The 22,578-nt window shown below is 36.5% G+C and overlaps 1 protein-coding gene and 1 pseudogene across 1 annotated transcript in view; one reads left to right on the plus strand and one right to left on the minus strand.

Moving 5' to 3' along the window:
• The window catches only part of TOP6BL (TOP6B like initiator of meiotic double strand breaks), a 97,458-nt gene that overhangs the window by 14,069 nt on the left and 60,811 nt on the right, over positions 1–22,578 (plus strand). The gene's annotated exons all lie outside the window — the stretch shown is intronic.
• On the minus strand, positions 20,815–22,498 carry LOC131488223 (elongation factor 1-alpha 1-like; annotated as a pseudogene).

A 22,578-nucleotide genomic window follows, 5' to 3' on the forward strand; every position in this document is an offset into this window, starting at 1 on the left:
TGGAGAGAAGGTATTGAGTTGAATTTAGTTTATGGAATAACCACCTGTTTATTATGCTAATACAAACTTCAGACAGTGTCATGGTAACTTGGTTTTAATTATTTTAAAAGCTCACAGCAATTTTATGCATATTTATTTAATCTGTTTTTATATCCTTGTGATAAAGTGGAAGTGGCTGACTTTTAGTACAAAGAGGAAGTACTGCATATCAAGTACATAATAAAAATTGAGTCATTTGTTCATAGTCAATCATATTTAGTAGCTAACTTTAGCTTGTCTTCTCTCCAGGTTCATGATACTAACCTCCACTCAGTAATACTATTTGTTTGTACTAATTAGTAACAAGAATGGCTCATTAAAGCTCACAAAGGAAATTGTCCAAGCTTAAGATTTAAATCCCTTAGCTCCCTGGTTTTTGCACCATTAATTATGCCTTTATTACTATTGTTATTTATTTAGCATTCCTGTAATGTTATCAACAAACTGCTTTAAATTGGTCCATTCACAAATCTTTACACTGTTTAGTTAGCCTCATTAGGCAGTCTTTGGTGGCTGATTCATTAACCGTGAGATTTTCAGATGCTAAAAAATTACTTACCTATACAAAATAGTATGCCTCTGAATTCATTTTCAACTATGTTCTCTTCAGTGCTTGGTTGGTGGCTCTCAGTGAGTAGAATAAGATCTGATCTCTTTTTAGGGGAACTGTACTGTTGTAGAGCCATCCAGCTTCAATTTTCTTTACTCTTCAGTCTATTCTATTAGTATTGTATCAAGGTTTTTTCTTTTCTCTGAATCTGGTATACTTCAGATCAATTCATATATAAACAGGCTCTAATTTCTGGGTGTTTTGTTTATGCTGGATTAATAAATAGTGACCAAGATAATCTCCCCATTCTACTTCCTCTCTAATGGATTATATTCTCTTTTTTGCTCACTTTCTTCTCTGGTTCCTAACTATTCATATTTTTATTCAGCACACCTTTAATTGAATATCTGCTTTGCCACAGGAAGTCATTGGGAAAGGTAGCTCTGAAAATGTAACGTGATAAGTATACATAATGGAAGTATGTATATTCATGGTGCTTCTTTGGTAACCCAGAGGATATTCCTTGAAGTTCAGCCACCAATATGCCTTTCTTCCCTTCATTATTCTTTTTTTTTTTTTTTTTTTTTTTTTTTTTTTTTTTTTTTTTTTTTTTTAAATTTTTTTTTTTTTATTTTTTTAATGTTTTTTATTTATTTTTGGGACAGAGAGAGACAGAGCATGAACGGGGGAGGGGCAGAGAGAGAGGGAGACACAGAATCGGAAACAGGCTCCAGGCTCCGAGCCATCAGCCCAGAGCCTGACGCGGGGCTCGAACTCACGGACCGCGAGATCGTGACCTGGCTGAAGTCGGACGCTTAACCGACTGCGCCACCCAGGTGCCCCCTTCCCTTCATTATTCTGTATTATTATTCCGTATTTACTTCAGGTATGTTTTCTACTCTTAAAGTTTTAATATCATTTCTATGCTGATGAGACTTTTTTTCCTATCATTAACATGTTTCCAGCTTTGATTGTCAATTAGTCTATTCCATTTGAAGGTTCCTTTTGAAATATATGTGCAACACATGGTAAAATGGGTTTCATTTTCTTGAAACTAACTTGCTCTGTAATGTCTTCATTTCTTTCAATGATACTAACATTCATAACTTTCCAGGCTTAAAAATTTTGGCTTTTTTTTTTTGGCATCCTCTTTTTTCTTTTCTCCATTTTCTAATCTAATTGAATTTTTTGTTCTTTTATTCAATTATATATGAATATAAACATATGTCCTTCCCAGTTGCTTATTAGGAAGAACATAAAGATAGGGAAAGACACCTCAGACCAGATGTGAGGTCCTCTGTCAATTAGAATAACTTCTGTACTTTGAGGGATGATGACCATTAAGACAGATAAATTCTGGGGTCCCTGAATGGCTCAGTTGGTTAACCATTCGACTAATGGTTTCAGCTCAGGTCACGATCTCATTGTTTGTAAGTTCGAGCCCTGCATTGGGTTGGCACTGACAACACGGAGCCTGCTTGGGATTCTCTCTCCCTCTCCCTCCCCCTCCCTCTCCCTGTCTCTTTCCCTCTCTCTCTGCCCTTCTGTTCATGCACATGTGTGGTCTCTCTCTCTCCCTCTCAAAATAAGTAAACATTAAAAAAAGGTAAATTCTTATGTGTTAAAAGTTCTCATTACTTTGTATTAATATATATACTATTATTTTGCATATATGCTTGTATGCATATATGCATAATATGCATATCCATTTATATAGGAATCCATTTATATATCCATTTATGTATATACTTATCCATGTATATAGAACTACTTATAAGTATCTATTTGGTGAAATGTGATGTTTTAGTTTGTCCTTCTTGCCCAGATCTAGAAGCTACTTCCTATCATGTCCTTACTCTAGTGAAGAAAAGAAAAAAAAAGAAAGTGTAGAAGAGAGTGATAAGATGGGGAATATGCAAAAGGCCATATTTAAAGGTCCCTATTTGCTGTTTCTTATTTCTTCCATTCATGTTATTTTGATTTTTTTAATCTTTTTAATTACTTCCTCCTCATTCCCATGTTTATTGACATAATTTAACTCTTTAGTAAAATACAGTTTGGCCAGTCATGTTCAAGTGTTTTTCCCAAGTCAGAAATTTTTTTTTCTTCCCCTCAAAAGACTAGAGAAGAATACCAGCCCCCAGGGGTACCTGGGTGGCTCAGTAAGTTTAGCATCCATCTTTGGCTCAGGTCATGATCTCACAATTTGTGGGTTTCTCTCTCTCTCTCTCTCAAAAATAAACATTAAGAAAAAAAAAAAAAAGAATACCAGCCCTTGAAAGTGGGGAAGACAGCTGTGCTGTTGATGTATGGTTATATGATTATGCCTCTTCTCTGTACTCCACCCTTTTGCCATCAGGGAGACTTTACAAAAAAGTTTAGTTTAATTTTGTCTCCTTTGTTAATTTGTTCTGAAAGGAAGTGAGAAGTCATGCTATTTGTACATTAGAGAAATTAATGGGTCCAGGATTGCTCATCATTGAATGAGAAATTCACAATGGTGAACTCTTGGATGTCTGACTTAATATGTATTTTTAAATCTGAGATTCTCATTCAAAGAAAAAATCTATTATAATTTTAGATCTTACAAGATCAGCAACTCTAAGGCTCAGTACTCATCTGACACTTTTTCCTCCAGGAGCTCCTTTTGTAGACATGATCTCATTCATTCTCCAGAGATAGGTCAGACTTATATGTTATCATCATTTCTCTTTCGGAGATGGGGAAACTGAGCTTTACCTCAGCTTAAATTTAGAAGTAAAGGAAGAGTTCGTGGACTCATTGGTCACTGGTTACCCAGTGAGTCCACATTTAATCCTCAGACTTTTGATATGTCCTAAACAGTCTCTTGCTGCCAAATTTGCATAACATGTGGCAAGATTTTATAAAGAGAAGATTGAACATAAAAAAGTTAAATGAATTTGTTGGGATGCCTGGCTGGCTCAGTCAGTGGAGCATGTGACTCTTGATCTTGGGGTTGTGAGTTTGAGCCCCATGTTGGGTTTAGAGATTACTTAAAAAAATAAAATAAAGTCTTAAAAAAATAGATGAATTTCATCTTCTTTTGCTTTCTTAATATTTCTTTGCTCTTTTCTCTGTTAAATATATTTAATTGTACTTTACTATTGAGAATATATTTAAGATTTGATGTGCAGGGAAAGGAGATGGAAAGAACATGAACCTTGACATGTTTCTCTTTCTTTTGAGCTTGGGTAGGTAGAGCAGGAAGAGAAGGACACCTTTTACCATTAGAGATCCTGGGAGTTGACTCATACTCCAGCTGAGTGGCTTTTATTCAGTAGTCAGCAGGAGCTAGCTTGCCTTGTACCAGCTTTGGCTTAAAATCCTTGAACTATTGTTACCCCTCGTTGGGTAATCAACTGGGCACTTACTATTCCAGCTCTGGCCTCTTGGGTTACCATATCCCTTCCGTTTCCATAGCAGACATTGTTAGCTGCCCGTGGTAGTGAATTTGGTTGGTATGGGAAGAGAGGACATTTTGAATATTCTTTACTGAGTAGACTTTTATGGTTACTCTTTTAGCATATTTTAAAAAGTCATATGACACTGTATGCAAGAGTTAAACTCAAAATGGATCAAAGACCTAGATCTAAGAGGTAAAACTATAAAATTCTTAGAAGAAAACATACGTGTAATTCTTCATAGATATGACATTTAAAGCACAAGCAGTCAAAGGAAAGATAAATTGGATTTGATCAATATGAAAAACTTTTGTGTTTCAAAGAACACTATCAACAAAAGACAGGATGACATGATGGAGGTGTTAGTTCAGGCCAAGATGGTAATCATTTTGCAACATGGAAGTATCAGATTTACAGATTGTACATCTTAACTTTACACAATGTTATAGATCGATTGCACCTCATTAAAACTGGAAAAAAAAAAACTAAAAAAGAGGGAGTGAAGACAGCCTACAGAATGGGAGAAAATATTTGCAAATTATGTATCTGATAGGCATCTAATATCCAAAGAACAAAAATAACTTTTACAACTCAGCAATAAAAACCTAATTTTTAAGTGGGCAAAGGATATGAATAGACATTTGTTATGAATTGAATGTGTCCTCCCAGAATTCCTGTGTTGAAGCCCTAATCCCCAATGCAAGGGTATTTGGAGATGAGGCCTTTGGGAAGTAATTAGGGTTAGATTAGGTTATGAAGGTGGGACCTTTATGATGGGATTAGCAGCTTTATAGGAAGAAGAAGAAAGAGAAATCTCTCCAAGTACACCCACCCAGGAAAAGCCATGTGAGGACAGTGAAAAGACAGTTGTCTGCAAGCCATGAAGAGAGCTGAATTGCTGGTACCTTGATATTGGGCTTCTCAGCCTTCAGATCTATATGCAGTAAATTTCTGTTAAGCCATCCAGTCTATGGTATTTTGTTATGGCAACCGAAATAGATGAAGACAACATTTATCCATATAAGCGGCTAATAAGCCCCATGAAAAGATGCTCAGCATTGTAATTATTAGGGAAATGCAAATGAAAACCATAATGAGATACCATTTTATACCTCCTTGTATGACTGTAATTAAAAAAAAAAAAAAGCAGAGGGGCACCTGGGTGGCTCAGTTAAGTGTCTGACTCTCAATTTTGTCTTAGGTCATGATCTCACAGTTCATGAGTTTGAGCCCCACATCGGGTTTTCTGCTGTCAGCACAGAGCCTGCTTCAGATCCTCTGTCCCCCCCGCCGCCCTGCTTGCTCTCTCTCTTTCAAAAATAAACATTGGGGTGCCTGGGTAGCTCAGTCAGCTAAGCGTCCAATATCAGCTCAGGTCACCATCTCGCGGTTCGTGAGTTTGAGCCCTGCCATCAGGTTCTGTGCCGACAGCTCAGAGCCTGGAACCTGCTTTAGATTCTTGTGTCTTCCCTTCTCTCTGCCCCTGCCCCACTCGTGCTCTCTCTCTCAAAAATAAACATTAAAAAATTAATAAACATTAAAAAAACAAAATAACAAGTGTTGACAAGGATGTAGAGAAATTGGGACCCTCATATTTTGCTAGTGGGAATGATCAGGCTTATTTCTGCCTCTCCAAACCTTATCTCAAACTATTCTTTCCTCAGTTCACTTGCGCTTCAGCCACATTGGCCTCGTTCTGTTCCTTGACACATACCAAACTCTTTCTCATCTCTGAGCCTTTGTATTTGTTCCCTTTACCTGTAATATTCTTCCCCTAGTTTTTCATGTGACTTGATGGTTCACTTCCATTTCTATTTCTCAACTCAAATGTCACCTCCTCAGAGAAGCCTTCCCTGACTACCCTATTTAAAGTAGTTTATCTTCCTACTCTGCTTATTTCTTTCACTACACCTATTTTGTTCTTTAGGAATCTTGTGGGGTTTGTTGTTTTGGTATACTTGTATGTATGTATGTATGTATGTATTTTTCTCAATTAGAATGTGACTTCCATGAGGAGAGGGAGATAGTCTGCCTTAATCCTATGTTTCCAGAATCCATTACAACATCTGCACATATAGCAGGTGTTGAATAAATACTGGTTGAATAACTTTAACCCCTTTCTCTCTGTGCTTCCTTCTGATCAGTCTATAACAGAGGTTCTTAAGGTCACTGATCTAACTAAGATTTTGGGCAGCTTTGTGTTTATGTGCATGTATCTGGTGAGAAGGTGCATAATCAGATTTTAACAGTCTGTGACCTAAGGAAGATAAAAATGACTGGTTAACTTTCACCCATTCCTTAAATAATAATCCTACTTAGGTCCTGTCATACATATACCTATTGTTCCTCTATATTAGTATCTATTCTTTCTTTTCTCTCCAGTCTCTTCTATTCCAAACTTTTTAGCATAGTCATCTGAATGTCCACTGATACTTCAAATTCAGCATGTCTAAAATTTAATTTCTCATGTTCTCCCCAAAGCCTGACCCTCCTCCAAGTTTATTCCCTTTTTTACTATCTAAGTAGTTATACAGCCTAGTAATTTGAACTTTTCTTCTCTTTTCCTTAAATTCATATCCAGTCAGACTCAAAATCTTGCTGATTGTACCTCCTAAATATTTCTTGAAACTGCTCCTTTTTCTCTATCCCTATAATGGTCCTGATTCAGAATCTCATTATTCTTGCCTATAATAATTTCCTCATTGGTCTTCCTATTGTTTTATTTTTTAATGTTTATTTTTAAGAGAGAGAGTGCACGTGCATGAGGGAGGGGCAGAGAGAGGGAGACAGAGGATCTGAAGCAGGTTCTGCATGGAGAGTGCAGAGCCTGATGTAGAACTCAAACTCACGAACTGTGAGGAGATGACCAGAGCCAAACTAGAACTACCCCTAATTTGTCTTCTTATCTTTAGTCTTGGCCTCTCAAATCCATTTTCTTCAAAGTTGCCAGCCTCCTCAAGACCACACTTTTAGCTCTTGATTAATTCTCACTCTTACTAAAATGATCTGTTAATGCATCTGTCTCCCTTACTAGACCATGAGGATAAGATTTCTTGAGGGTAAGATTTTTGTCTTAAAATTTTTTGTGTATCCCCAGTGTTTAGTCCACTGCCGGCCATATAGTGAGTAGTCAGTAAATGCTTAAAAACATCTAAAAAACATTTGAAATATAAAATATTTGCTTAAATACATGAAATAGCAAAGGATAAATAATAAATAATTATACTCATTACACAGAATGAACAGATACTGAGATTGTGATATATTTTCATCAAGCTTTTTAAAAATAACACCTTAAAGATAAAGTTGGAAACACCTACTCCCTACGTGTTTTAAGTGTGTAAGTTTTGAAACGTGCTTATTTGCTATCCATGTATTTTCTTTGGTGAAGTGTATATTCATATCTTTTCCCTATATTTTAATTGGGTTATTTGTTTTCTTCTTATTGAATTTTGAGAGTTTAAAAAAATATATTCTGGATAAACCAGGTAAATGGTTTGAATATATTTTCTCCCAGTCTTTGGCTTGTTCTTTCATTCTTTTTTTTTTTAAATTTTTTTTTTCAACGTTTTTTATTTATTTTTGGGACAGAGAGAGACAGAGCATGAACGGGGGAGGGGCAGAGAGAGAGGGAGACACAGAATCGGAAACAGGCTCCAGGCTCCGAGCCATCAGCCCAGAGCCTGACGTGGGGCTCGAACTCACGGACCGCGAGATCGTGACCTGGTTGAAGTCGGACGCTTAACCGACTGCGCCACCCAGGCGCCCCATGTTCTTTCATTCTTTTAAGTGTCTTTAGCAAAAAAGTTCTTAATTTTTATGAAGTCAGATTTATCTTTTTTTTTTTTTTTTATGGATCATATACTTTTGTTTGAGAGAGGGAGGGAGAGAGATCGATCCATGAACTGAGCTCAAGACCTGAGCCTAAATGAAGAGTTGGATGCTTAATTGACTGAGCCACCCAGGCACCCCTATAGATCATGCTTTTGGTGTCATATCTAAGGAAACTTCACATAGCCTAAAGTCACACAGGTTTTATTCTATACATTCTTCATAAAATTTTTTAATTTTTTATATATTTATATTTATATAAATCTTTATATATTTATAAATATATATTTTTATATTTATAATTTTTATATTTATAAAAGGTTTTATATTTAGAATTACATTTATTACATTTGTAATTTGGGTCTGTGACCCATGTTGAGTTAATTTTTTACATATGATGCAAGAATTGGATTGAAGTTTAATTTTTTGCTTATGGGTATCCCAGTTGTTCTACCATCATTTATTGAAAAGACTGTCCTTCTCCACTACATTGCCTTTGTACTTTTGCTGAAAACTTGATTGACTATATATGTGTGGGTCTATTTCTGGACTTTGAATTCTGTTACTTTGGTCTCTTTGTATTGATTACTGTGGCTTTAAAATAGGTCTTTAAGTCCTCCAACTTTGTTCTTTTTTTCAAGTTCATGACATTCATGTTTGTTGTAAGTCCTTGGCATTTCTATCTATTTTAGAATCTACTTGTCAATATCTGCAAAAGCCTGCTGGGATTTTGATTGAGACTGTATTCCATTGATAGCTCAGTTTGGGGGAGAATTAACATCTATCTTAGCAATATTCAGTCTCTTGTTTTAAAAAGAGTTTATTTTGAGAGAGGGAGAGAGCATGTGCACATGTGCATGTGAGTGGGGGAGGGGCAGAGAGAGAGGGAGAGAGAAAGAATCCCAGTCTTCACACTGCCAACACAGAGCCGGATGTGGGGCCTCAAACTCATGAAGTGTGAGATCATGACCTGAGCCAAAGTTGGAGGCTTAACCAACTGAACCACCCAGGCGCCTCAGCAGTATTCATTCTTCTGATGCATGAACACAGTATATGTATTAATTTCTTAGGTTGTCTTTAATTTCTGTAGTTCTTAGTGTACGAATATTGTACCTTTTTGATCAGATTTAACTCTGAGCATTTAATATTTTTGATGGCTATTGTAAATGGTATTTTTGAAATTTTAAATTTCCAATTATTTATTGCCAATATTTGGAATACAATAGATTAGAAGTTGTTTCAGCCTTGCTAAACTATTCTAGTAGCTTTTATGTAGATTCCACAGGATTTTCTACATTGAGGATCATAGCATCTGCAACTAGAGTTTACTTCTTACTTTCCAGTCTGGATACCTTTTATTTCTTTTCTTGCCTTATTGAACTGGCTAGATCCTCTAGTGCAATGTTGAATATATGTGGTGAGATCAGACTTTCTCACCTTGTTCTGACCTTAGGATATCAATTTTTCACCATTAAGTATGCAGGTTATCTATTTTTTCTTGAGTAAGTGTGAGTAGTTTGTGTCTTTCAAGGAATTTGCCCATTTCATTTGTTGTTGAATTTATTGGCATAAAACTGTTCATAATATACCCTTATTATCTTTCTAAACTGTGTGGAATCTCTAGCAAGATCATCTCTTTCTCTCCTGATACTGGTAATTTATATTTGTTTGTTCTCTCTTTCTCTCTCTTACTCCTTCCCTCCTTCCTACCTTCCTACCTTCCTCCCTCCTTCCCTCCCTCTCTCTCTCCCTTAATCTGTCTGGCAAGAATCAGGTTCTTTCTGTTGTATTCTTTTTCATTGATTTTTCACTTTGATCTTTTATTCTTTCCTTTCTTCTGCTTGCCTTGGATCTCATTTGCTCTTCTGTTTCTAGTTTTTAAAAGTGGAAGCTGCAATCATTGATTTGAGACCATTCTTTTCTACACTGAATTATGGTGTTCTTTAATATAGTTCTTTTAATAGTGCTAAAGTTTTGAGGGCGTCTGGGTGGCTCAATCAGTTAAGCATTCAACTCTTGACTTCAGTTTGGGTCATGATCTCATGGTTGGTGAGTTCTAGCTACACATCGGGCTCTTTACTGATAGTGTGGTCAGTATGATAGTCTTATTTCCTAAAACTTTAGAATAAATCTTGCTATATGATAAGGCAAATCCCCCCCTCCTTATTGTTATTTTTCAGAATTGTCTTTGTTTTTTCAAACTGTTACTCTTGTTTGTGGATTTTATAATTTAAGTTCCATGAAAAATCTTGTTGTGGTCTTGTTATTATATTAAATTTATGGATTAATTTGGTAGCAGCATTTTTATAGTATTGTTTCTATGAATTGATATAGCTTCTCATTTAGAGCTTTTTAAAAATGTTACTTAATTTTAACTGCCACAACAAGGAGGTGGGCACTATAATCTTCAATAGAAAGATTCTGTAGGAAAACAAGGAGCTTTCCCAAGAGCACATGGTTATTAGTAAAGCCAAAGTTGGCCTGATTCCAGACACCATTTTGCTAGATTTTATTATCAAAATATTTTCTCCCCATGGGATAATTATACTTCCTGGCCCATTGACATAAAGCTGGGCCATGTAACTTGCTTAGGCCAGTGAAATGCTAGTGGAAGTGATATATGCCACCTCCCAGGAGAAACTTTAAGAGCCAATGTGTTTTGGTCTTAGCTCCTTTTCTTCTACTCTGAGGCTAGGATGTCTGAAATGGAAGGTATTCCTTTAGCCTGGATTCTCCTATGAAGTGGCTCCTTTTTTGCACTTGCCTGGAGTGCTGCAACCTCTTAATTGGTTTCTAGAATTCTCACAAAGGCAATTTGGTATTGTTGTTGAGGCAGTGTCTCCAAAGGGGGGCAAGGACCTGGGACTTCCTCTTCTGCCCTTTGGCTGATGACACTCCTGGTTAGATCCTATTTTATGTTAATACTGTGATTCTTCTCATAGCAAACAGTCTTAGATATATTTTGTTATATATATCTATATATAGATATAAATCTATATCTATATATAGATATAGATATATATCTATATATAGATATAGATATATATCTATATCTATATATATCCCTAGTGTCATAATTTTTGTTGCCATTATGAGTGGTATTCATTGTTTTTCAACATTGCTGAATTGAACTGTTAATTTTAGTAGTTTATTCGTAGATTCTCTTGGGTTCTCTATATGGGCACTTAAATCATCTCTAAATTATGACAACTTTGACTTTTCCTTTTCACTCTTTATATGGCTTACTTCTTTTCCTTGTCATATAGAACAGTACTAGTACTGGTTAGAAGACCAGGGGTGATATTATGTATCTGTGGTTTGTCTTCCTTTAATGAAATTAATTAAGTAAATATACTTAAAATTAAGTATATTTACTGTAGTTTTTTGGCACTTGCTTCTTGTCAGGTTGAGGAATCTGTCTTCTTAATTTGCTAGTAGTGTTTGTTATGAATGTGTGTTGTATTTTCTAAAGAGCTTTTTCTATATCTTTTGAGATTATGATATGGTTTTTTAAAAACCATTATTTATTTTGAGAGAGAGCATGAGCAGGGGAGAGGTAGGGAGAGTGGGAGAGAGAATCCCAAGCAGGCTCTGTCCTGTCACCTCGGAGCCGAACATGGGACTTGATCTCATGAACTGTGAGATCATGACCTGAACTGAAATCAAGAGTCAGACACTTAACCGACTGAGCCACCTAGTTGCTCCTATTTTATGGTTTTTAAAATCTTTATTAATATGATGATTTATAGTGGTAGACATCCATGAAGTTCCATCACAATTTGATCATGAGATTTTTATATATCCTGGATTTAATGTTTTATCTTTGTTCTCAGTGAGATTGATTTCTATTGTCCTTGTCCTATTCTGGTAGCAAGATTATACTTGCTTTATAAAATGAGTTGGGTAGGTTTATCCATTTCTGTTCTGGGTTTTTTTTAATATGTATTCTTTGAAGATTTGGTAAAGCTAACCTGTAAAAAAAAATCATTTGAACCTGGCATTTTGAGATGAAGGTAGGTGAAGAGGGAAATATATATTTTTTTAATGTTTGTTTATTTTTTGAGAGAGAGCATGAGTGAGTGTGGGGGAGGGGCAGAGAGAGGGGGACAGAGGATTTGAAGTGGGCTCTTTGCTGAGAGAAGAGAACCTGATATGGGGCTCAAACTCATGAACCATGAGATCATGACCTGAGCCGAAGTTGGATGCTTAACTGACAGTCACCGAGGATCTCCTAGTAGGAAACACTTTTGATAACTAGTTTGTTTTCTTGGATGATGTTTGGTTTAAGTTTTCTGTTTCTCCCAGAGTCAATTTTGGAGGTACATATATATCTTATAAAAAAAAAAATACCACAAACACACAGATTATTTACTTCTTTTCTTTTTTTTTTATTTATTTTTTTTAACGTTTATTTATTTTTGAGACAGAGAGAGACAGAGCATGAACGGAGGAGGGTCAGAGAGAGGGAGACACAGAATCTGAAACAGGCTCCAGGCTCTGAGCTGTCAGCACAGAGCCCGACGCGGGGCTCGAACTCACGGACCGAGAGATCATGACCTGAGCCGAAGTTGGCGGCTTAACTGACTGAGCCACCCAGGCGCCCCTATTTACTTCTTTTCAATCATTCATCCGATACATACTTACTGAACACCTGCTGTATGGTAGACATTTCATCTTAGTTTTCAAATTAATTGATGTGAAGTCTTTTATGACTTACAGATATTTGTACTTTTATCTCTTTTTGATTTTTTATGTCGTTTTTGTGCCTTTTTCTTGATGGTGGTGATAACACTAATAGCAGACATTTCATTTTAAACAAAAAGGGTAAGTAATTTGTTCAAAGTCACAAAGGTAGTAAATGGTTGAGTGGGATATATGAACCCAGATAGACTGGCTCCAGAAACTGTCTTAACCACTATTCCATAGTATTTTGGTTTACTCTACAGTATGCTGTTTTGCTAGAGCTTTGCTTCCTATATTAGCTTTTCAGATAACAAATTCTCATTTCTGTTCACTGAATGAACAGAAATTAATTTCTCTCTTCCTTTGACAACTTCTTACCTTACTCTCGTACCACAGGTTGAAGAAATCTATCACCTGTATCACGTTTGGTGGTTGAGTTGTTGAGGTTCTTTGAAGAGGCAGGTATAGTTTTGGAAAATGATCGTTTTTTCTCCCTCCATTCTCAGTTTACATCCTTTTTGTTTGGTAACCAGTAGTAGTATCAGGCTCAGCTGCATATTCCTTTGTTATAGACTTGAGTGATCACACTTCCTGACTGGCTTGCTTGGCTGGAAGAGCCCACTGAATATGCAGCAATGGCAACTAGTCTCTGCTTTTTTGAAGTAGTGAATGAAGATCTGACACAACATTTCTGAAAGGTTGCTGACCCTCCATTAAAATGTTCTGCTTTCTATTTCTTTCACTAAAGCATGTCTGGGGTTGTTTTATAATGTGGAAATAATTAGCCAATTTAACTAATAGCATCAGGCCACAGAGCCAACCAAAGAACTTTTCATCTTTTGGCTTAATTAGCTTCATTCTTTAAAATGCTTGATACTGCTGCTTTATTTACTGGTACATTACTTGCAAGCATTATTATAAAGCTATGCTAAAGGACAGAAGTCAGGCCAGTTGCTGGTTTGCTGAGTCTCTTAGAATAAAAAAAACAACATGCAGCCAGATGTCAAATTTAGCCACCGTCAAATGAATTATTTTTATTTTTTAATGTTTATTTTAAAAATTTTTAAGTGTTTTATTTATATTTGAGAGCGAGACAGACAGATAGTGCATGAGTCGGGGAGAAGGGCAGAGACAGTGGGAGACACAGAATCTGCAGCAGGCTCCAGGTTCTGAGCTGTCAGCACAGAGCCCGACATGGGACTCAATCTCATGAACCTGAGCCAAAGTTGGACTCCTAACCAACTGAGCCACCCAGGCAGCCCAAATAAATTATTTTTAAAAGGAACTTTTTGTTAACAGAAGCAATATTACCCATTTTAGAATATTGGGAAAATAGAGGAAAGGAAAACATTTCTTGCACAATAAATGTTAGCATTTTATTATATTCTCTTCCAAATTCCCATGTATTTAAAAAAATTTTTTTTTAGCATTTATTCAATTTTGAAAGACTGAGAGAGACAGAGCATGAGCAGGGGTGGGGCAGAGAGAGAGAGAGACAGAGACACAGGATCCGAAGCAGGCTCCAGACTCTGAGCTGTCAGCACAGAGCCTGACGCAGGCTCGAACTCACAGACCAAGAGATCATGACCTGAGCCGAAGTCGGACGCTTAACCAACTGAGCCACCCAGGTGCCCCTCCCGTATATTTTTAAAACAGTTGTAATCACAGTATATGCCTAGTTTTGTCCTACTACTTTTTTTTAACTTGACATGCAAGCATTTTTTTCATGTTATGACATAGTCTTCTAGTTATTATTTTTAATGAATAAATTGTCCATAAGATGTATCATAAATTAATATTTTGATATCTGTAGGCATTTAAAAAAAGTTGTGTCAGGTGCCTAGGTGGCTCAGTCATTAAACATCTGACTCACGTACAGGTTATGATCTCATGGTTCTTGAGTTTGAGTTGGGTGAGCTCTAGCCCTGCATCAAGTGAGCCCGAGCCCTGCTTTGGTTAAATGCGAGCCCCACTTCGGATGAGCCCTGCTTCTCTCTCTCTTTCTCTCTTTCTCTCTTTCTCTCTTTCTCTCTTTCTCTCTTTCTCTCTTTCTCTCTCTGCGTCTCCTGGGATTCACTCTCTCCCCCCCCCCCCCCCACTCACTTGCGCCCTGCACCTCTCTCTCTCAAAAAAAAAAAAAAAAAAAAAAAAAAAGTTGTGTCATGTAATGTAGCATTTGTAAGTGAGGATATCAACTTCTTATACTTTGCCAGCATTGGGAATTTCAGTTACTTAAAATATTTTAGCGAATTTACTAGTTAATTTGTATCTGTTTGAAACTTTTTATAAGTGTTCACTATCTGTACTTTCTTTTTCTCAACTTTCTCCATATCTTTACAGTTAAATTTCTAGTGTGAAATTTAGAATAAATTCAGTTACTAGCTGTGTGCTATGATCTGAATATTTATTTCCCCAAACATTCATATGTTGGAATCTTAATGCTCAACGTGATGGTATTAGGTGAGGGGACCTTTGGGAAGTGCTTAGCTCATGTGGATGGAGTCCTCATGAATGGGATTAGTACCCTTATAACAAAGACCTCACAGAGCTTCCTAGCTCTTTATGCCATGTGAGAATGCAATGACAAGTCTGGAACCTGTAAGAGGGCCCAGAACCCAACTTCAGCCTCCAGAACTGTGAGAAATAAATACCTGTTGTTTATAAGCTGCCAAGGTCTGTGATATTTTGTTATAGGAGCCCAAACAGACTTAGATACTATACAATTTGTATTTTTAGGCTTGACACGTACAAATCATTGAGATTCATTTCACTATTGTATGCCATTTTGTTTCAAGATGCACAGTGGCTATGGAATGATAGGTTTAGTGTAATGATTTCCTGAATCTTATTTTCTTCTGATACTCTACTGGTACAAGAGTATCCCTGTGGAAGTTCTTGAAGAACTAGAATATTATTTAAAAATGTTCTTTAAATGGGACACCTGGGTGGCTCAGTTGGTTAAGCGTCTGACTCTTGATTTTGGCTCAGTTCATGATCTCATGGTTTGTGAGGTTGAGTCCCAGATCAGGCTCTGTGCTGATGTCATGGAACCTGCTTGGGATTCTCTCTCTCTTCTCTCTCTGCCCCTCTCCTTGCTCACACTCTTTCTCAAACTAAATAAACATCAAAAAAAAAATTCTTTAAACAGGAGCTATTTGTACGATGATGTTCTTTCCCAAAGAGATTAAAATAATAAAAACTGAGTGTCTATACTGTTACTTTTATTATCAGATTTTATTTTACACTAAATAGGTATATATACCTATACCTATATAGGTATATAGGTCTAAAGCTTATATAGTCAGTCAGCTCTGTGCTAGAACCCTAACTTTTACATGTGATGTGACATGTGTAAACAATTTTTCTCAGTTGTAAAAATGGGGGCAATAATAGAATGCCTATCTCCTAGAATCACACGAATTTAGTTAGATAATATTATAAAGTGTTAGTACAGTGCCCAATACATAGGAAATGCTTAAATAAATATCACCCATTATTAATAATAACATTCATTTAGTTTTACTCTGAATAGTCAGGTTGTGTTCTAAATAATTTCTCTGTTTTGCTTCAAACTTTCTGAAAGGATTTCTTGACTATGTATTACTTGTTTTGGGGAAGCTATCAAAAAACTAAATGACATCAGCTCGCGTTATTTATTGAAACAATCATAACAAGAATAAAAACACTTTGATTTCTCCATACCTTTTATTCTCAAAAAGAAATAATTTATTTTTTTAAATTTCTTTTTATTTACTTATTTTTTTCTAGAGAGAGAGAGCACGAGTAGGTAAGAGGGGCAGAGAGTGAGAGAGAGAGAGAGAGAGAGAGAGAGAGAGAGAGAATCTTAAACAGACTCCATGTTCAGCTCAGAGCCTGATGCAGGGCTTGATCCCATGAACCTGGGATGACCTGAGATGAAATCAAGAGTTGGATGCTCAACCAACTGACCACTCAGGCGCCCCAGAATAATTTCTGTACATATTAGTTATCAGATATAGAATGTAAACTGTATAGACTAATAGCTGACAAGAATTTTATTTTTTAAGGTATTCTAGACTTGTCTGCATTTATTTGGTAAATCAAATCCAAGTTCTTTAGTATTTACTCTTTGGGTATTTAAAAATTAATTTTTCCAGGGTGCCTGGGTGGCTAAGTCGGTTGAGCATCCAGGTCATGATCTCACAATTCCTGAGTTCAAGCCCTGCATCAGGCCCCTCCCCAGCTCATGGGCGTGCTCTCTCAAAAATAAATAAATTGTTTTAAAATTATTTTTTTCTTATTTATGAAATATTTTATATGTATGATATAAAACAAAGAATAATGAAAGAAACAAATATTACCTATACTTCTAGAGATAATTAAACATTTAAATATTTTTTCTTAAAGCCTATGTTTATGTATCTAAATATTTATATAAATATCCTATTGCATAGTATATCTTATATTTTTCACTGGGAGTATTTTCTTATTTCATAAGAAGTCTTTGAAAGTATCAGTTAAAAAATCTGGGGTACCTGGGTGGCTCTGTTGGTTAAGTGTCTGACTCCTGATTTTCACTCAGGTCATGGTCTCAGAACTTGTGAGATAGAGCCCCCCACCAGGCCTTGCACTGACAGTGCGGAGCATGCTTGGGACTCTCTCTCTCTGCCCCTCCCCCTGCTCTGTCTCTCAAAATAAACAAATAAACTTAAATCATAGCAAAGGTCCTAGTCAATGTAATAAAGCAAGAAAAATAAAAGGCATAGAAGTTGGGAAGGCATAAGTAAAACTGTCTTTATTTACAAATGAAATGATTATGTACAAAATTCTAGGGAATCTGCAAAATAAATATTAGAAGAAACGTATTTAGCAAGGTCATAGGATATAAAGTCTATAAACAAAAAATTAATATACTAGCAGCAAACAACTGGAAAAAAAAAAAACAGTTTCAGGGCACCTGTCTGGCTCAGTCAGTGAGGCATGTGACTCTTGATCTAGGGGTTGCGAGTTCAAGACCCATGTTGGGTGTAGAGCTTACTTTAAAAAGATAAGTTCCATTGATAATAGCATCAAGAAACAAAACACTTAGGGATAAATTTAATGTAAAAATAAGAAGTTCTCTATGCTGAAAACTATAAAACACTGTTAAGAGAAATTAAACAATAAATGGAGAGAGATACTATTGGAAGATTGGAAGATTCAGTATTGCTAAGATGTCTGTTCTTCCCAAGTTGATCTCGGAATTCAACACAATCATAGTTATCAGCAGACTTTTGTAGAAATTGACAAACTGGTTAAAAAATTTATAAGGATGAATAAGCATTTTTAGCAAGGCTGTAGGATATAAGCTTAATGTACAAAAGTCCATTGGTTTTTTATACACCAACAATGAATAAGTGGCATTTTAAATTAAAAATATATTACTCTTGGGGTGCCTGGGTGGCTCAGTCGGTTAAACATCCAACTTTGGCTCAGGTCATGATCTCACAGTTTGTGGGTTCAAGCCCCACGTCGGGCTCTGTGCTGACAGCTCAGAGCCTGGAGCCTGCTTCTGATTCTGTCTCCCTCTCTTTCTGCTCCTCCCCCACTTGTGCGCTTGCTCGCTCTCTCAAAAAATGAATAAATGATAAAAAATTTAAAAAATATATATTACTGCTTACATTATCACTGCTAAAATGAAACACTTAGGTGTAAAGTAAAAAAAAAAATGTATAAGATCTATATGAGGAAATATATAAAGTTTTGATGTAAGATATCAAAGAACTAGAAATAAGTGGAAGAGATGTTCCATGTCCTGGATAGGAAGATTCAGTATTGGCAAGATGTCAGTTCTTCCCAGTTTGTATAGTTCCAATGCAATCCCAGTCATAATCCCAGTGAGTTATTTTGTGAATATTGACAAGCTGATTCTAAAGTTTATATGGAGAGACCAAAGACCCAGAATAGCCAACTCAGTATTAAAGGAGAAGAACAAAGTCAGAACTGGCACTACTTGACTTCAGGACTTACTATAAAGCTGCATTAATCAGGGTGGTGTGGTGATGGTGAAAAAATAGACAAATAGATCAGTGGAATTGAATAGGGAGACCAGAAATAGAGCCCTAACAGAGAGCTCACATAAATATAGTCAACTGATCTTTGACAAAGAAGTAAAGGTACTACAATGGAGCAAAGATAGTCTTTTCAACAAATGGTACTGGAACAACTAGACACACACATACAAAAACATGAATCTAGACATGTATTACACCTTTATAAAAATTAACTCAGAATGGATCATAAATGTAAAACACAAAACTGTAGAACTCATGGAAGAAAATGTAGGTGACTTTGGGTATGGAGATGACTTTTTACATACAACAACAAAGGAATGATCCATGGAAGAAATAATGGATAAGCTGGGCCTTATTCAAATTAAAAAGTTATGCTCTGTAGAGATAACACCAAGAGAATGAGAAGGCAAGCCACAGACTGGGAGATATTTGCAAAAGACACATCTGATTAAAGGATTGCTATCCAAAATATAAAATAACTTTTAATAAGAAAACAACCCATTTAAAGGAATGGGCAGATCCTCCTCCACTTGAGCTCTTTCTCTCTCAAAAATAAATAAACAATAAAAAAAATTTTTTTTAAATGGGCAGAAGACCTGTATAGGCATCTTACCAAAGAAGATAAACAGATTGCAAGTAAACACATGAAAAGATGCTCTACATCATATTGTTTAGGGAATTGCAAATGAAAACCATGAGATACCACTACACACCTGTTAGAATAGCCAAAACCCAGAACACTGATACCAAATGCTAGCAAAGATTTGGAACATTGGAACTCTCATTCATTGTTGCAGCCACTTTGGAAGACAGTTTTGCAGTTTCTTACAAAATTAAATATACTCTTACAATATGATCCAGTAATCAGTCATGCTCTTTGGTATTTACCCAAATGAATTGAAAACTTACATCCACATAAAAGCCTGTGCATGGATGTTTATATAGAAGCTTTCTTCCTAATCGTCAAAACTTGGAAGCAACAAGATCTCCTTCAGCAGATAAGTAGATAAATTATATATATCTAAACAGTAGAATATTATTCAGCACTAAGATGAGCTATCAAGCCATAAAAATATATGGATGAAACTTAAGTGCATGTTACTGAGTAAAGAAACCTATCCAAAAAGGCTACAAGCTGCATTATTCCAAGTATATGACATTTTGGAAAAGGTAAAACCATGAAGACTATAAAAGGATTCATGGTTGCCAGGGGTTGAAGGGAAGCAGAGATGAATAGGGAAAGCACAGAAGATTTTCAGGGCAGTGAAACTATTCTTTGTAATCCTATAATGGTGGATACATATATGTTAATCAAAACCCATAGGATGGATAACAACAGTAGGAATGAATCCTGTGGACTTACGGTGATGATGATATGTCACTTGGTTCATTAACTTCATTGATTATAACAAATGTACCATTATGGTACTGGAAGTTGATAGTGGAAGAGGTTGTGTTTGTATGGGGACAGAGGTATATGAGAATTCTTTGTATCTTCCCTCAACTTTTCCCTCAAAACTGCTGTAAAAAAATAAAGGTTATTCATTTAAACATTTTAAATTCCATTATAATTAACATATAGTTTTAATTCCATTATAATTAACATATTAGTTTCAAGTAGACAGTCTAGTGATTCAACAATTCTGTGTATTACTCAGGTAGTGCTCATCATAAGTGTACTCTTAATCCCCTCTCCCTATTTCACCCATTCGCCCCATCCACCTCCCCCTCTGGTAATCATTTTGTTCTCTATATTTAAGAATATGTTTTTTTGTTTAAGAATCTTTTTCTCTTTGTTCATTTGTTTTCTTGAATTCCACATCTGAGTGAATTCATATGGTATTTGCCCTTTTCAGTCTGACTTATTTCACTTAGCATTATACTGTCCGGATTCATCTATATTGTTGCAAATGGCAAGATTTCATTCTTTTCTATGGTTGAGTAATATTCCAGTGTGTGTGTGTGTGTGTGTGTGTGTGTGTGTGTGTGTATGTATGTGTATCTCCCGTCTTTTTTTTTTTTCCTCATTAAGCTTCTATTTTAATGGGTTTCAAAATTCCATGACAGAATTTTGGTCAAGTTGTTTCTATTAAGAAGTACTGATTTTAAAAACTAATAACTTAAAACTGTCACACACACATACACACACACACACACACACACAAACCCAAGTGATCGACAAAACATTCTCTTTTCCTTCTGAAGGTTTTATAATGCATTGTTACCATTAACGAGTCTTTTACTATTAAATGGCCAATTGACACAAACAGTTCTGAGACTGTTCTTCCACCACTGATTTAAGACTGGGATGACTGGTATTCAGGATAATATTCATTTAGCCTTTTGAGCTTTTGGAACAGACTTGGTGACTGCCAGCTCGAGCTACCTTCTTGTCCACTGCTTTGATGACACCCATAGCAACCATCTGTCTCATGTCACAAACAGCAGAAGAGCTCAGAGGAGGATAGAGAAGTTCTCAACACTCATAGACTTGCCAGGAACCATACCAACAATGGCAGCATCACCAGATTTCAAGAACTTCGGAACCATTGTGTAACTTTTTTCCAGAATGATGATCAATCTCCTTTGGCTCAGTGAACAGCTAGGTGACAATCCAGCCCAGGTGTATATCCATCGCTGATTTGGCCTGGATGGTTCAAGATAATCACCTGAGCCATGAAGCCAGCTGCTTCCATTGGTAGGTCATTTTTGTTATCACCAGCCACATTGCCACAATGAACATCTTTGGCAGATATGTTCTTGACATTGAAGCCCACATTGTCCCCAGGAAGAGTGTCACTCAGAGTTTCATGGTATGTTTCAACAGACTTTACTTCAGTTGTGTAACATTGACTGGAGCAAAGGTGACCACCATGTCAGGTTTAAGAATACCAGTCTCCACTCGGCCCACAGGGACAGTACCAATACCATCAATTTTGTAGACATCTGAAGAGGAAGACGCAAGGGCTTGTCAGTTGGTTGAGTTGGTGGCAGAATGCAATCCAGAGCTTCAAGAAGTGTGGTTCTACTGGCCTTGCCATCTTTATGGGTGACTTTCCATCCCTTGAACTAAGGCATGTTAGGACTTGGCTCCAGCACGTTTTCATCATTCCAACCAGAAATTGTAATAAATGCTACTGTGTCGGGGTTGTAGCCAATTTTCTTTTTTTTTTTTTTTTTTTTTTTTAAATTTTCTTTTTCAACGTTTTTTTATTTATTTTTTGGGGACAGAGAGAGACAGAGCATGAACGGGGGAGGGGCAGAGAGAGAGGGAGACACAGAATCGGAAACAGGCTCCAGGCTCTGAGCCATCAGCCCAGAGCCTGACGCGGGGCTCGAACTCACGGACCGCGAGATCGTGACCTGGCTGAAGTCGGACGCTTAACCGACTGCGCCACCCAGGCGCCCCGCCAATTTTCTTAATGTAGGTGCTGACTTCCTTATTATTTCCTCATATCTCCTGGCTGTAAGGTGGCTCAGTAGAATCCACTTTGTTAACACCAATAATAAGTTATTTTACACCCAATGTGTAACATGCTCACAGGTCTGCCCATTCTTGGAGATACTGCTCCAAATTTACCAACACCAGCAGCAACAATCAGGACAGCACAGTCAGCCTGAGATGTGCCTGTAATAATGTTTTTTATAAAGTCTCTGTGTCCTGGGGCATCAATGATGGTCACATAACACTTACTGGTCTTGAATTTCTACAGGGAGATATCAATGGTGATACCATGTTCACATTCAGCTTTCAGTTTATCCAAGACCCATGCATACTTGAAGGAGCTCTTTCCCATCTCAATAGCCTCCCTCTCAAATTTTTCAATAGGTTTTTTGTTGATCCCATCACATTTGTAGATCAGATGACCAGTAGTGGTAGACCTACCTGAATCTGTGTGTCCATTGACGATGATGTTGATATGAGTATTTTTCTTTCCCATTTTGGTTTAGGTTAGCCGTGGTTTTCATGACACCTGTGTTCTGGCTGTAAACCTGTTGCAAAAAATATATATCACATCTT

This window comes from Neofelis nebulosa, chromosome 10 (genome assembly GCF_028018385.1).
Source record: "Neofelis nebulosa isolate mNeoNeb1 chromosome 10, mNeoNeb1.pri, whole genome shotgun sequence".
Lineage (NCBI taxonomy): Eukaryota > Metazoa > Chordata > Mammalia > Carnivora > Felidae > Neofelis > Neofelis nebulosa.